This window comes from Neophocaena asiaeorientalis, unplaced genomic scaffold (genome assembly GCF_003031525.2).
Source record: "Neophocaena asiaeorientalis asiaeorientalis breed wild unplaced genomic scaffold, Neophocaena_asiaeorientalis_V1.1 scaffold505, whole genome shotgun sequence".
NCBI lineage: Eukaryota > Metazoa > Chordata > Mammalia > Artiodactyla > Phocoenidae > Neophocaena > Neophocaena asiaeorientalis.
The window spans coordinates 3,275,881-3,292,158 of record NW_020174704.1 but is presented as its reverse complement, the minus strand read 5'-3'; the positions used below and the strand labels follow the sequence as shown (position 1 = coordinate 3,292,158).

The 16,278-nt window shown below is 39.0% G+C and overlaps 1 protein-coding gene and 1 pseudogene across 1 annotated transcript in view; one reads left to right on the top strand and one right to left on the bottom strand.

Annotated features, from left to right (window-relative positions):
- Positions 1 to 16,278, top strand: part of KLHL32 (kelch like family member 32) — a 229,614-nt gene that overhangs the window by 155,804 nt on the left and 57,532 nt on the right. The window lies entirely within an intron of this gene.
- On the bottom strand, positions 12,060 to 12,166 carry LOC112409331 (uncharacterized; annotated as a pseudogene).

Below are 16,278 nucleotides of genomic sequence, written 5' to 3'. Positions count from 1 at the left end.
CCCGCGTACCGCAAAAAAAAAAAAAAAAAAAAAATCTGATCAAGGGATTTAAATCAGTGTGAAGAAGAACCTAGAGCGTGGTTATTTCTGCTGCAGCCCTACAGACTGCATGGTGGGAAGTCTGCAGACTGTTGTTAGAGTGTGGATGGAACAAATGGAAATGATTCATCATGATATCTTCATTTTATGCCTGAATATTGAAATTGAGAAATTTATGCAGCAGAAATTGACAGCTGGGTGATGGCCTAGGTATGGGCTTTAAGAGAAAGGGAGAAAAAGATTAATTCATTAGTATTGATAAATGTTAGTTTTTTTCCAATAGAAATGAGCCTGTGCCCCATGTCCTGCATCGCCAAACTATTTCTATAGGGATCCTTATCAAGCCAGTTGAGTGCTTGCTGGCCACGGTGTTCATGCCAGTTGGCCACATCAGACCATGGAGATCACCTGTTCTGGGCATTCTAGAGGAGAGGATCTAAGCGTAGCCGTGGAACGACCTGGAGGCTCTAGACTTGTTTATATTCCAAAGAGAAGTCTGGGGAAGCCTTGACATTTATTGTTGAATACTGACATCCTTACACCCTGCTTCTCCCACTCCTGCCTCCAGGACTTCTGCTACAAGTGAAAACAGGGAAGAACATCTCTCAACTCAACACACCTGGAGGGGAAAGGTGGCCATTCTAAGAGAGTAATCGTGGGCAGCCTTCAGAGATAAAGATAATTCTTAGACTTCTTTTGTGTCCACAGTACAGAGTAATGCATTCTCTGTGGTGAGGTTCTCCTCCTTAATCTGACTGCCTCTTTGTTACTTGAGATGCCACACTGGAGGAATGAAAACAGATTTCAATATTCTGGTAGACAAAACATAACCAGGAAGAAAAATTCTCTTACGAAAAAAAAATATTTGATGGGTTCTAAAGATAAATAGCACAGGTTTTTGCATTGTTCCCCTTTGTGTATAGGAAGTATTTTTTTAAAAATTTCTTTTATAATTAATTTATTTTTATTATTTATTTCTTTATTTTTGGCTACATTGGGTCTTCGTTGCTGTGCGTGGGCTTTCTCTAGTTGTGGTGCTCAGGCTTCTCACTGTGGTGGCTTTTCTTGTTGCGGAGCATGGGCTCTAGGAGCGTGGGCTTCAGTAGTTGTGGCATGCGGGCTCAGTAGTTGTGACTCACGGGCTCTAGAGCACAGTCTCAGTAGTTGTGGCACACGGGCTTAGTTGCTCTGCGGCATGTGGGATCTTCCTGGACGAGTGCTCGAAACTGTGTCCCCTGCATTGGCAGGTGAACCACTGGACCACCAGGGAAGTCCCGACAGGAAGTATTGCAAGTCAGTTCCAGTAAGTGGCACAGATATTACTTATGCTTCAAGAACAGAAGCTAAAAAGAGCCGGGCCAGCTGGTGGCTGAATGCACTTATCTTCTTTGTGTGTGTTCTTGTTGATGAGAAATGCCCACATGCCACCTCCTCTGGCCACACAAGGAAATCAGGTAATTGAAGTAGTGATGGATGGTGCACTGAAGTTTAAACGTTTTAGGAGGACCTGTCTTATTAACACTTTAAAACAAGTGAGCATAATATCATTAATTTGATTAATTCATTTGCTCTTAATATAGCTTTTAATTTGTAATTCTAGGTGAATTACAATGTAATTTGGCATTAATTATACTAAATTGACTATAGGTCAGCCAATCACAATGGAAAATTACTCACAGCTGAAAGTAAAACTAGACTTCTCCATCCAGAAAGGGCGACGCTTGGTTAAGAGACAGATAGACTTAAGGCGTCCCTCTGTTTGGCTGTGAGAATGACATTGAACCTGCCGAGGGCTGTAAGTGATTTCTTATTCTGCCCACTGCTGGGACTGTATACTCTGGAGTGAAGCCCAATAGAAAGAGTAAATAAGAGTAAACAAAGGGGTTGATTTGTCAGGTTGCCAGGTCCCCTGAAGAATCTTTCTGCTCTTTTCATCTCTTGTACAATTTAGGCCATGTAGAGGGGCTGTGTAGTGCTTTCGAATGATGAATTCCACACATCTTGGATTCGAGAGGTTAGAACAGGTATTGACCCAGGTTGGCCTGCTTTTCATCCTCCTGTTCTGTGAACAGGAGATCTTTTAAATCCCATGTGCTGTCAGTATCCCGGAGCCACTCCTATTTGACCAATATACAAACTACCTTCCGGGCAGAAGGAAGTTGTACCTTAAAAGCCAGTGCCACTCTGGGAGAAGAACGAAGCCCTCAGGAGATGACAGGGCCTGGTCATTGATAAAGCTTGCTGGAGGCGCCTATGTGCACATGAGAAGTAAGGTGACTACTGAAGGATGGGGTGCTTAAGGAATTGGTGGGAGAACAAGGATGGATTTGGAAAATACTTGTGTTTTAACCACGTGCCAGATATCTTCCTTTGAGAATTGTCTCCTATAAAAACAGTCAAAATGAAAACTTTGAAATGCTACAGAAAGTCATATGACAGATTTAGTAATATCCTGCTTGAGGTATATTTACATGTAAGTAGAACTATGGGAATTTTGTGCATTCTCAATACTTTTGCTGTGAGCAATTAACCCATAAAATGAGGTCTAGCTATGAGGGGACAAATTTTGCTAAATAGTGCATGGAAAATTCCAGGCTGTTTTTTTGGTGTGTTTGTTTTTTGCGGTACGCGGGCCTCTCACTGTTGTGGACTCTCCCGTTGCGGAGCACAGGCTCCGGACATGCAGGCTCAGTGGCCATGGCTCACAGGCCTAGCCACTCCACGGCATGTGGAATCTTCCTGGACCGGGGCACGAACCCGTGTCCCCTGCATCGGCAGGCGGACTCTCAACCACTGCACCACCAGGGAAGCCCCCGGCTGTTTTTAATAATTCTTTTTACTTTGTTAATTATGTACCCTTATCGTATCGTTCCAACTCACATTCTAGCAAATAAAATGGCCTAAGTTTTATGTAAAAATTTTGAGTAGAGAGGTTAAAAACTACCCTTCCCCCTGTCTCTTACACATATACAGGTGGGGTTCACACCATACACACGCTTGCAGGTAGACACACACACACGCACACCACAGGTTGCATGCATATTAATTTTTGCAGCTAAAATACTTTCCTTCGTTTTGCAATACTGACCTGAATCATAATTACTCTCATTATTGGCTGGTTGATCCTAAGATTAAGGAAGAAAATAGAAGTTAGGAACTTATTTTTGCTACTCCAAGTGTATATTTCATTCATCATAAATTTTTAAAGATATTGTCTATAGTCTGGATTGTTGCTATATGAATGCAGCTGTATATTGTCTCAATTTTCTCCAAATCCCTTTTATGCCAAATTTAGCCTGGCCTATCACAGAAAGTTTTATTCCTTTTCCCCAAATATTCTTCTTGATATCAGCATAGGGTTGGTGGGTTCCAGTCTTTCCTACCCCTGTGGTTCCCAGTATAGCTTCGTGTTCTTAACTCAAAACCACCCTTACTTGATCCATACCCTCTGATGGATGAGCTCTTTGAGGTCTTAATGTGGTGTTCTTTGAGAACTGTAAGGATTTGGGGCAGAGGAACTAGTACTGAAGTAAGCAGAGCAGAGGGGTTGAGAGAAAACATTTACAGGGTATTTCTGCCCTCGGTTTTATCTTCTCATCATTTAGAATGCCAGCAGAATGAATGGGTCTGTTAATCAAACAGCACTGAGAGGTTAGGTCATTGGAAGCCTTTTCAGTCATTTTGTGCTTTTCAAGAGTGAATTTGTTAGAATGATGCTGAATACCCACTTAAAGCCTCAGCTGATAACCCTACCTGTGTTTTATAACTCTGCACTGTCAGAACTCATAATAAGTCAAACATTCTTTCAGTGGTACTCATAAGGGAGGGAAAAAAAAAAGCCCCACAAATTTAAGAGTAATTTCAGATTGTAAATGAAAAGGAGAGGCACGACTCTGGATTTGCACCAATCATGCCTTCCTTTCATCTGCTCTGATTAGGCCTGGTGCGGTTTCATCAGACCCCTCCATCACCGAGCTGTCACTCCAGCCGTCTGTTGATTGAAAACAATCAAGGCTCTGATGGCACAATTATTCTGACCCTTTAACTAGAGGCTGCTGTGATAATGAAAGGTTGATTATGATAGTTTGTGCCTCTTTCAGTTTGCCAAGAAGGTTAATTTGGGCATCAGACGGATGTTTAATGGGCGCTTGCTGGCTACACTGAGGTAAATGAGAACGTGCAGTCTTGGATATTGCACAGATATAGTTTGGCTGTCAATCATTGTCATTTGGAGTTTGTGCCTCACACTCTGGAAATCACATTTTATTTTTTCCTTGGGATTTAATTTATTCTGTGCCCTGAGGAAGTTCTTTCACTCAGTGACCTTCACAGCAGCTTTCTCTGCCTTTTTTTTTTTTTTCTTTTTTCAAATGGAGCTCAAAGGCACAACACATCTAGAAGAGCATTTTTCTTTCATTTTCACTTAAAAATGGAAACTTTAAAAATCCATCCTTATCACTGCCTTCCAATAGAGCAAATGTTTCCATCCCGGTTGTGCAGTGGGGAAGTATAAACGACAGGGATACTTTGTCCAGTTCGCTAATGCAGCAGCTCCCTCAGTTGTTCTGCCCTGTTTCTTACACCAACCAGCAAAGCTAGTAAATTCAGAATGGGTGCATATATGGAACTGAAGGCTCCATTCTCCTTATGTTTCTCTCAGCAGCATGTCTCAGAATAGTTTGATGAATTCTTGTTTCCAAGGGCAACATCTGACTCCTTTTCCCTTCTTGGGAAGCATGGGGGAGGGGTTGAGCCAGGGAGACAGATATTTGTCTGCAGGAGTATGAAGGTTATTAAAAGTTGCAAATTTCAATTTGTATAATCCCAGCACCTAATCTTGTTGCCTTTTGAAGCGTAGGGTAAAAAAGACGCAGGCACCTAATAGTGCTGGTCTTTACAATGTGTAGCTCATTACAATCTTCTTTTATGCATACCTTTTAAAAAGAAAAATGAAGGAAAAGAAAAAATAAAGGAAACCTTTAATTCTGTCTCCAAGCTGTGCATAGTGGTCTCCTAGATTAGGCACCTAAGAGCCAGAATCATTGTTCTGCTTTTTCATTTGTGTTGTCTTCAGGTTTTTTTCCCCCAGTGAACATTCAGCAGCATATTTCTACCTAGCCTTGGACGTTTTTTCTCACATGTCAATTGTAAAACAATTAAGTCTATAGATGTTAAAGTGACAGTATCAAAATGATTATAATTTTATTTCAAGTGTTCTATTTTCACACTATTTCTTGCTTTAAAAAAAAGCTATTCGTTTTTGAATGGTAAAGAGAGTCATTAAGCGATAATTCAGTCTCACGTGAAGAGGCTCAAAAAATGAATTGTCATTGAATCCAGTTACTGTTTCTTTGTTTTTTTTCTGCAGTACGCGGGCCTCTCATTGTTGTGGCCTCTCCCGTTGCGGAGCACAGGCTCCGGACATGCAGGCTCAGTGGCCATGGCTCACGGGCCCAGCCACTCCACGGCATGTGGGATCTTCCCGAACCGGGGCACGAACCCGTGTCCCCTGCATCGGCAGGCGGACTCTCAACCACTGCGCCACCAGGGAAGCCCCCAGTTACTATTTTAATGCAGCCCTTATTTAAGCAACAGTGCTGTTTAAAATATTTTAAAAGATATGAGAGTAGGATTGTACATATATATATATATATATATATATATATATATATATATATATATATATATATATATAGTCTCACCAGATTCTTCACTGTACTAGACCACAAATGGTTATTTTTGTTTAGCTTTCTGGATAGCATGCATAAAACCACCCTCAGGGGTGCTTAGTAAAATTACTGATTAGTTATGTCTTGTTTTTATTCCAGCAATGGGGAGTAAAAAGTTAAATGGGGAGAAATGTATCAGTCAATCAAGAGAGAGTTTTTTGGTATTTAAAAAATAGTGTGACTTGTCACAGTGGTATCTATATTTTTATCTATATTTTTAGATTCACTATGTTTACAAATTAATGAGACTTACGCAAAGAATTTCTTCTTGAAGTATAATTCATTCTTTCAAACTGTTTTTGGTCTAAGCCTGACTGGGTTTCTGCCTTCCCCCAACCTGTTGAACCCTTTACCTGTTGTGGAAAACTGATATCCCAAAACCAAGGACTTTCCCTATGTCCTCATAAGCTCTCCACCACATTCCCAGAAATGTGCTCTCACGCTGACTCCAGTCACTGAAACTGCATCCCCTCAGCAGTGATGTCCCCCTTCAGAGGGTCCTCAGAGTGTCTCACACCTCATCTCCCAGCCTGGGCTGGCATTTCCTCTGCTCGCAGGGCTGGCAGTCATTGGACCCAGTTTCTCTTTCCTCTTCAACCCTTCTGTCTCTGCCTTCAAGGTTCCAACACATTGTTCCTCCTAACCTTAGGAAGATATCCTGGATCTGTGATTTCTCATAATTCCCACAGATTTCCTTCTGGGTGGCTGGCCCTGGGACTGAGATACACACCTCCTCACCAGACAACCTTTGGAACGGCTACTACCTTCTAGTACTCCTTCCCTCACCCTTTGCAGCCCCTTCCCTGCTCACAGGTCTTCTGAGATTGTCAAGCCACTGGTTCTCCTGCATTGGGCCCGTCTGCCCACATACCCATTTTCTGTACACGACTATTATAAATTGGCTCTCTAAGCCACTTCCCCCACTCAAAAATATGTCATCATTGTGCTAAAAAAAATGTATCTTCTTTGACAGAAGTATCACTTGTATATTATACTCAAAGGTGCTTCAAGGTGTGAATAGAGGATTCAGCGTTACCCACTTACTTATACAGTGATGAAATGAAGTTGGAGAATGCAGTGTGAAGTATTCTTTTCAGGCATCAGTAGGCAGGGTGAAATTCACATAGTGAAGGAGGTCAGTGGTTGGCAGGGCATTTATGTGTGTTCTTTGCAACTCACTGAGGGTGTAGGCCCTGGCACCGCAGCCCACCAGCTCCATCCCCTTGATAGTAGAGTCTGGCCTCTGACCGTGTTTAGTCATGGGCTTCAGGTACTGGGTTCCCCACTCCAATTACTGTACTCTGTAGCCCTAAATTAACATTTAAAGTGACCTTTGAGGATTCTTTTCTTTTTACTCGGAGGCTGCCAACATTAACCCTTAAATGCAGCATAGGTACTTCCTGAACATCTGAATTCATCACAGTACCACTTGTTTGAGGGATTTGACTATCTCTGTATCTGTGAGCTGGGGCAGCTGCTTGAGGCTGTGAGCTCCTTTTGGTCGTTAAAGGTTTCATTTCAGGTGGGGAGTGTATGTACCAGTGAACCTGTAATTGGTTCATTATTATTAAATCAGTTTATAAAGAAATATTCAAAGGCTTGATGCCCCCAGGATGCTCCAGGGCATGTTTACAAATTAAACAGCTTTTAAAAAAACTATAAAGTTTAAAAATGTACCAGCAATATTTAAAACACCCATGAGGGAAATGGCAACATAAAAAGATGGTTTTTGCTTGTGTCTGAAAATCTGCCTACAATAGACTGAACCTTCCAAAATTGTAGGATTTTTCTTCCCCTAATTTCATACTCCCTGGGTATATTTTACAGGGATATGTTAAGACACTTGAGGTTAAGAGTAAGGCTTGAGATTTATGGTATTAACAGAGCTTGAAAGTGAATGGCAAGAAGACTGTATATATGTGTACCAATGAGGATCTTCTTTCTCACCAAGTAAATTCCTGGCAGATATTGGACACTCAATAAGAAATTGAGGAGTGGATGAATGAAAAAACTAAAAGAAAAGATTCGTGATTATATCATTTACCCCAGAGCAACAAAACAGGAAGAAAGTAATCAACTCAATCAATTGTTATTTTAGTTTTCTCAAGCCAGATAGCTTAGTTTATACATATTTTTCCTTGCCACTAAGTTAACTGAGTTGAGATTTGAGGGAACTGATGGACATGAATTCAAATATTTTTAATGGGACACTCAAGCCAAGTAAAGAAAGTGAATGTATACTGAGTGTTATACGGAGACAAGTAGGTTTATGTCTGTGTCTCTCTTTTCATTCATTCATGGTTCTCTGACTGGGGTTTAACAAGGCCACACACCTTTAATAACTGGGTTAGAATTACTGAATTCATTGGTGTGGAAATAGGCTTATCATAAGGGCTAGTTTGTAGTCTGCAACAGATTATCTGCCATGCTTTTATTATCAGTTTATAGCATGTGAAGTGTTTAATACTGTGTAGCAAATTCCTTATCAACTACAGAGATCTCTCAAAATTTGTGTCAGTGTTGTGCAGTATTGTGTTGTATAAGAATTGTCTGTGCTGGCTTTATCATGAATTCAGAAGGATAGCTGAGTTGAGGATTAGCTCCATCTCTTGGTGGTGCATTGCGTCATATGAATTCTGTTTATTGTCTAAATGTCATAGTTTATCAAGCACTTTCACGTTATCTCATTCAATCCTATGTTGACCCTATGATGTAAACAACATCATCTTTGTTTTACAGGTGATGAAACTGAGCCTCAGTATATTTGTGTTTTTCATAAATGCTCAAATGTGTTAAGTTGCAGAAACAGGTCTTTTGACATCAAGTCTTGTCTCCTTTTCATTGTGTCATACGCACATCTATGGGCGTGTACCAGTTAGCGGTAGAAAAAAGCATCAGGATTTCCCTGTCCTTTCAGTTGACTTCACCCTGATAATGCATCCTCAATGCATGCAGTAGCTGGAAAATAACATGAAATGGTGTGACCCAGCTAGGGTCACTACTCCCTGTTGCCAATGGGATACAACAGGGTTTTCTTCTATTGACCAAATTGGTTTTCTCTGATTTTCCAGTGTTGTTCTGACAATATAAGCTTAATATTTCACTGACCACATTACCTTTTATACCCATAAGGTCGTCATAAATAAATATACATCACTAATATCTTACTTAGAACTCTCACCCATCAGTCTGGCCTCAAATGATACTCTGATGCTATTAATGATTAGATGAATGAGTATTATCTTTTGGTTCAGAGACCATTGAAGGCAAGTATAGGAAGCTATTTCTAATTGTTCCTGTATTTTGCTCAAGTGTGAAGAGACCAGGAATAGGTTCCATTTTCCCTGCAGCATCTTTGGCATAGGTGACGTTAATTGTTTTTCTTGTCCTGTCGGACATTCTTTGTATATTCCAGATATGGGGGTGGTGTATTTAAAGACTGTCTTGAGGTAAAATTTCATGTGAATAGTTTACTAAATATTTTCATTTCTAAATAAAACCACGTTCTGGGATTTTAAATAAATAGTACCTTGAAGCAGTCACTTACGAACTTGAAATGTGTGTTCTTTGGCTGAGATTATTTTATTTTTATGTGAGCCTGTGCACACATGCACTTTCACATGCCACACACGTGTGTGTGTATTTCTGTTGAGTTCAGAATTACAGACAAAAAACCCATCACTTTGTTTTTCTGAAAAGAGATTTATAAAAACTATTTGTGCTATAGAAATCTGTGACTTGGATACTAGACACAGTGATTAATTTTTTTAAAAAAATTATTTATTTATTTTTGGCTGTGTTGGGTCTTCGTTTCTGTGCGAGGACTTATGATGTAAACAACATCATCTTTGTTTTACAGGTGATGAAACTGAGCCTCAGTATATTTGTGTTTTTCATAAATGCTCAAATGTGTTAAGTTGCAGAAACAGGTCTTTTGACATCAAGTCTTGTCTCCTTTTCATTGTGTCATACGCACATCTATGGGCGTGTACCAGTTAGCGGTAGAAAAAAGCATCAGGATTTCCCTGTCCTTTCAGTTGACTTCACCCTGATAATGCATCCTCAATGCATGCAGTAGCTGGAAAATAACATGAAATGGTGTGACCCAGCTAGGGTCACTACTCCCTGTTGCCAATGGGATACAACAGGGTTTTCTTCTATTGACCAAATTGGTTTTCTCTGATTTTCCAGTGTTGTTCTGACAATATAAGCTTAATATTTCACTGACCACATTACCTTTTATACCCATAAGGTCGTCATAAATAAATATACATCACTAATATCTTACTTAGAACTCTCACCCATCAGTCTGGCCTCAAATGATACTCTGATGCTATTAATGATTAGATGAATGAGTATTATCTTTTGGTTCAGAGACCATTGAAGGCAAGTATAGGAAGCTATTTCTAATTGTTCCTGTATTTTGCTCAAGTGTGAAGAGACCAGGAATAGGTTCCATTTTCCCTGCAGCATCTTTGGCATAGGTGACGTTAATTGTTTTTCTTGTCCTGTCGGACATTCTTTGTATATTCCAGATATGGGGGTGGTGTATTTAAAGACTGTCTTGAGGTAAAATTTCATGTGAATAGTTTACTAAATATTTTCATTTCTAAATAAAACCACGTTCTGGGATTTTAAATAAATAGTACCTTGAAGCAGTCACTTACGAACTTGAAATGTGTGTTCTTTGGCTGAGATTATTTTATTTTTATGTGAGCCTGTGCACACATGCACTTTCACATGCCACACACGTGTGTGTGTATTTCTGTTGAGTTCAGAATTACAGACAAAAAACCCATCACTTTGTTTTTCTGAAAAGAGATTTATAAAAACTATTTGTGCTATAGAAATCTGTGACTTGGATACTAGACACAGTGATTAATTTTTTTAAAAAAATTATTTATTTATTTTTGGCTGTGTTGGGTCTTCGTTTCTGTGCGAGGACTTTCTCTAGTTGTGGCAAGCGGGGGCCACTCTTCATCGCGGTGCGCGGGCCTCTCACTATCGCGGCCTATCTTGTTGCGGAGTACAGGCTCCAGACGCGCAGGCTCAGTAGCTGTGGCTCACGGGCCCAGTTGCTCCGCGACATGTGGCATCTTCCCAGACCAGGGCTCGAACCCGTGTCCCCTGCATTGGCAGAAAGATTCTCAACCACTGCACCACTAGGGAAGCCCCACAGTGATTAACTTTTATTGTCTCTCCCACCTATAGGAATGTTGGAGGATTCTACTTTAGGTTTTTTTTAAAGTTTTCAAACTTTTAATTTAAAAATTTTATTATTATTTTTTTTAGGTATAGTTGATTTACAATGTTGTGTTGGTTTCAGGCGTACAGCAAAGTGATTCAGTTATACATACATACATATATATATATATATATATCTTCTTTTTTAGATTCTTTTTCCTTACATGTTATTACAAAATATTGAGTATAGTTCCCTATGCTATATAGTAGGTCCTTGTTGGTTATCTATTTTATATATAGTAGTGTGTATATGAGGATTCTACCTTAAAATATTTCTTTTTGGTGGATCTGTAAGTGACATACATACTAGAGATAAAAGAGACTCTGTCATCAACTCACTCGCTTTACAGATGAGAAGCCAAATGACTGGTCCAGTGTCGGCTACATACTCTTGCTGTTCTTTGTATTGACTTTCAAAGATCAGCTCAAATTGGTGGCCGGTTCTCGAGGTGGAAAAGGCATCACAGTATACTAATCTCATCTCTTTTCCTATCTTTGTTTTCTCTTCATCTTGATACACAATTTACCTCTTAAAAAATCGCCTTGTGTTATAAGACTGAACCAACTCAGGTCACTTGTATTTGTCCTCACAAATACCTGGAACTTAAATGTGGCATGCCTCAGGACAGGTTTCCTTGTGATTCCTCCATTCCTATGTGTTTATCGCTGTCTACGGGAAAGAGACATCCTTGGTTGCAAGGGCTTCTGCTTTTGATGCTTGGCAGTATGTACTTTTTTGAAAAAAAAAATGTATTAAAGATGGTTATCAGCACTTTTTTGTTCTTTCAATTTTCTATTTAAAAATAATTTCAAACTTATAGAAAAGTTGCAAGAGTAAGAATAGTAAAGAACACCCATATGATTTGCTCATTTCTTAAGTAAATTACTTCGTTTGCTTTATCATACGTTCTCTGTCTCTGTCTCACTATCTAGATATCTATCTATCTATAAATATCTGTAGATATATGTAGTAGGAGAATAGATAGATATCTAAACACATGTGTGCTTTTTTTTTCCTGAGCCATTTGAGGGTAAGTTGTATACATCATGTTTTTTTTTAAACCCTTGAAAAAAACCCTCATAACTGTTCTTTTCCACAGAAATCTTTAGTAAAAGGTAAAAGATTTATACAATCTGAAGAGAAACCAGAGTATTATCAAAGCACAAGTTTTTTGTGAAAGGTGAAAATAAGAGCATTTGTCAGTCTTCCAGCTTCATAAAATTTTAAATGAACAATGAAAGAATATGTGTTATTATCATATCTACTAAGCTGAATATTCTTTTTAAAATCTGTCAGTTTTTTTTTTTCTGACAGTATATGAACCTGGGACCGCATCGGATTTGATTCTATTGAAATATATTTCTTAGAGGAAAAAATAGCCTATGTGTCTTATATAAGTTTGTAGTCAGCTATAATGGTTAATGTACAACCTCCCTTGAAAAATCTGTTTTACAAGCAAAGTGTTGACACAGTTTTAATTACAGCACTCAAGTGAGCACTGTTATAATTTTTAATATTCCTCCATTGTACCGTTTTCACTGTTCTGGTAGAGCAACATACCGTGATCTTATGTCCCTAGTTTCTGGTGTCTTTAGATAGGAATGTTGCCTTTTTGAACAGAAATCTTTCATTTGGTCTCACAGAAGAGAATAGGGCTATAAAATTTTGTGCACTTATTTATTAATATGAACTTTCCTTTCTATGTCGGTCATTATTCTGGTTTAATATGTCACTATTTAGAGCTTTAACATGACTCATGTTAAAGAAATGAGATTCTATGTATCAGTAGTTTAACATGGCAAGTCCCAACACCTGTTCACATACAGGAGGGAAACTTTCCACATTTATCATCTAAAGAAACTTTATAATATTAAAAGGGTATCTTGCTAAAGTTTTATGTTTACGTTTATTTGAATTTAAGGCATTATAAAATAATATACGAGATAGTGTACTTGCATGCAATATATAATAGTCAGTGCAACTTCCCTTTGAGGACATGGATTAGAAGATGGTGAGCATCCTTGATCCTCTGTTTGGAAAGGAAAAATTCTGTCTGTGCATTGTATTCATTCTATTAAAGCTTTCGCTCATGGCTCCCCACTCTTTGTTGCCCAAGTGCTCTTTAACATCCCAGGCTCTTTGGTGGAGCTTCAGGAATGCCAGGTGGTTGCTTATTTGTTCCTGTGCCCTTCCTTTGTTGCTTTCTGAATTTGCAGAACCGTGGAATTTGTGCTGCCTTTTGGGCACTGAGCGGAGACTGGTGCCCTGGCTTATCTTAGTGGGATGACAGGACTGGCAAGGATATAGACACTTGTGCCTTCACAGCATGGGCTCCTGCAAAAGGCGGGGCTCAGTTTGCCCCTTCAGCAAAGCTGTCTGCAACCAGGTTTTAAAATAGGAGAATAATTATAGCTGCCCCGGGCCAAGGGGGCAGAATCAGACTGTGGGCAAAAATACCGGTTCTTGCTTATTCAGCTCTGGCTGAGGAATTCTGTGATGAGAATATCCTCTTCAGTGAAAAAGAATTCTTGTGAACCAAGAGAAAGAAATAGTTACTGCTTTTCAACAGTGTTGTAAGAGCTTTATCTTTTGTCAGCGTTAGTTAAAGACATTTGATCACTCATCGGATGAGAACTGCTTTTGTAAAGGGCATTTTTAATATATGTTTGCAAGATATAAAGGCGGTTTTATGGAAGAGTGCATTAATGTGTATTCTTGGATTTGAGATGACTTCATAATTCATATATTTTCCAGGAAATATGTGAGTGTAAAATTTCTTACTGTTTTGGCATTGCTTCGGGGTCACGTTGGGTAGTACACAGACGTATGGACATACATAAGCAGAGGTAGATTTTAAAGCAGTAGCTTCTATCTGGGTGTGTTTGAGCAAGAACAGTAAAGGAATTTGGATCATAACTTAAGGGCTTGTAATGTTAGTAATGTAACATTCGTTCATATAATTGAAATATTTCTGAAATACATATGAGCAGATTATATATTTTAATTGAATTAGAGAAAATCTTGCATAATTTAAAGGTCTATACTTTTATATTTAGTATTATATATTATATATTCTATTCACAGAATAGCAATCAGTGGGGATACACTGAGAACACTAAAAGGAAGAGATTATTTTCCATATATATATTTTTTTAAATTTTATTTATTATTTATTTTATTTTTGGCTGTGTTGGGTCTTCGTTTCTGTGCGAGGGCTTTCTCTAGTTGCGGCGAGCAGGGGCCACTCTTCATCGTGGTCCATATATTTTTGAGCCGGGTTTAGTTAACAAGGAATAACCTAGAGTTAAAATACATATTCCAATAAAAAGTGAAGCAATAATTCAATACTCAAAGGAAGCCCTTTCCCCTAAAGACTTATTCTTTACTTACAAACTCTTTAATCCATACAATTAAATGCATGGTTTTTCTGCAAAAGTAATCCATAAATGAGACTCATTGAAAAATATTGTCACCTATCTAGAAGCAAAGTATACATTTTTAAAAATCAGACTTTAGTTTTCTAATTTAGAAAATGGACAATATGGACATTAAGTTTGGTTTCGAGTGCATTTGGTTTTGAGTGCTTGGATTCTACCTTAAAATAATTATTGATGGAAAAATAATGATATGATATAATAATGATATGATATAATAGAAGAACACATTATATAACTTAAAAACTGGATTTCTGGTTCCAGCTTTTCCATTAATCAGCTGCATGACTTGCAGTAAGTCAAATAGCTTGTCTGGATTTTATTTCTACTAGTAAAATTGGGAAGCTTGAACCAAAAGTACTCTAAAGTTTCTTCTTGCCCTAACACTTTATATTTGAGGGATTAACAGATTACGATGTTCATTGAATTGCCAAGAATGTCAAATAGAGGTGACCAGCACCGGTTATGGAGGGAGTAAAACAAGGGCCTTATATAAGTAAGTCCAGTACATTGCATGCTGCCGTGGGGAGTTTTGTGAGCTTATAAGGGCTTTATAGGAAAGCCACAAAGATGAGATAATAAAATAGAAAATTGAAGACTGTGATAGATAGATAAATAAATATATTAAGGAACTGATGTTGTTGGTTCAAGAGAAATATGACAAATAGCCTAAGAATAGTTATAAAGGATTTTCCATTCTGCAACAATTATGTTTAGCCTACTATGTGCCAGACACTGTTCTTATCAAGAATCTGAGGATGAGATGAGTTGACGTTGGAATAAGCTGTAGCCAATGCTCCTTTTAGGAAGGAACAGTTCTCCATCAGGGTAAGATGTACTAGACTGGGTTAGGTAGGGTGCTTGGGAGATCTCCTATAGTCTTTGGAGATGACAGTCCCTGTGTTTCAGATGGTTTAGGAAACATCTTGCCTAATTGCCCTGTTTCCTAAGTACTCTTTGATCTGCCCTCCCAAACTGAATCCTTGATTTCTTTTCTACTGTTGCTGGCTTTGTTACCTGAAGAGTCTGAGATAAAACTTTCACTATAGGGCTTCCCTGGTGGCGCAGTGGTTGAGAGTCCGCCTGCCAATGCAGGGGACATGGGTTCGTGCCCCGGTCCGGGAAGATCCCACATGCCGCGGAGCGGCTGGGCCTGTGAGCCGTGGCTGCTGAGCTTGCATGTCCGAAGCCTGCATGTCCGGAGCCTGTGCTCCGCAACGGGAGAGGCCACAGCAGTGAGAGGCCCGCGTACCACAAAAACAAAAAACAAAAAACTTTCACTATATGCTCCATTCCACCCCCACACTCAATTAAAATATTCTAGAGTTTAGGGTGATGGGGATGTCAGTGTGCCAGAATAAGTAAGATAGAATAGGATATTAGCCTTCCCCGGGTTATGCTTTCTAAGTGTAGTATCATTAAAAGCCAAAAGTTCCCAGAATAAACATTTTCAAACATTAAGCCCCAGAAAAGCTAGCTGTGGTCTTTGTGTTCCATGATGCCCTGATGATGAATCAGCCTTCTGTTTATTGTAGTTTCTAAACCTCTTAAAATGGGCTCCAGGGTTGCCTCTACCACCTTGCCCTTAATTCAGCATGGCAATGAATAGTGCTCTGGAGAGGTTCATGGTGCAGAAGTGTTTTTGAGGTAGCCCATTGTTTTGGATTTTCTTTGACATTTCTTCCATTATTTGGATAAGTAAGAGTTATCCATGATTTCAGTGATTTTTCCCTTTTATAGTTTCACCAAAGTAAAAACTGAGTACAGTAACACTTTTACTTTTGTTTATGTATTATTTCAGAAACAAAACTGCAGAGTTTTTTTTTTTTTT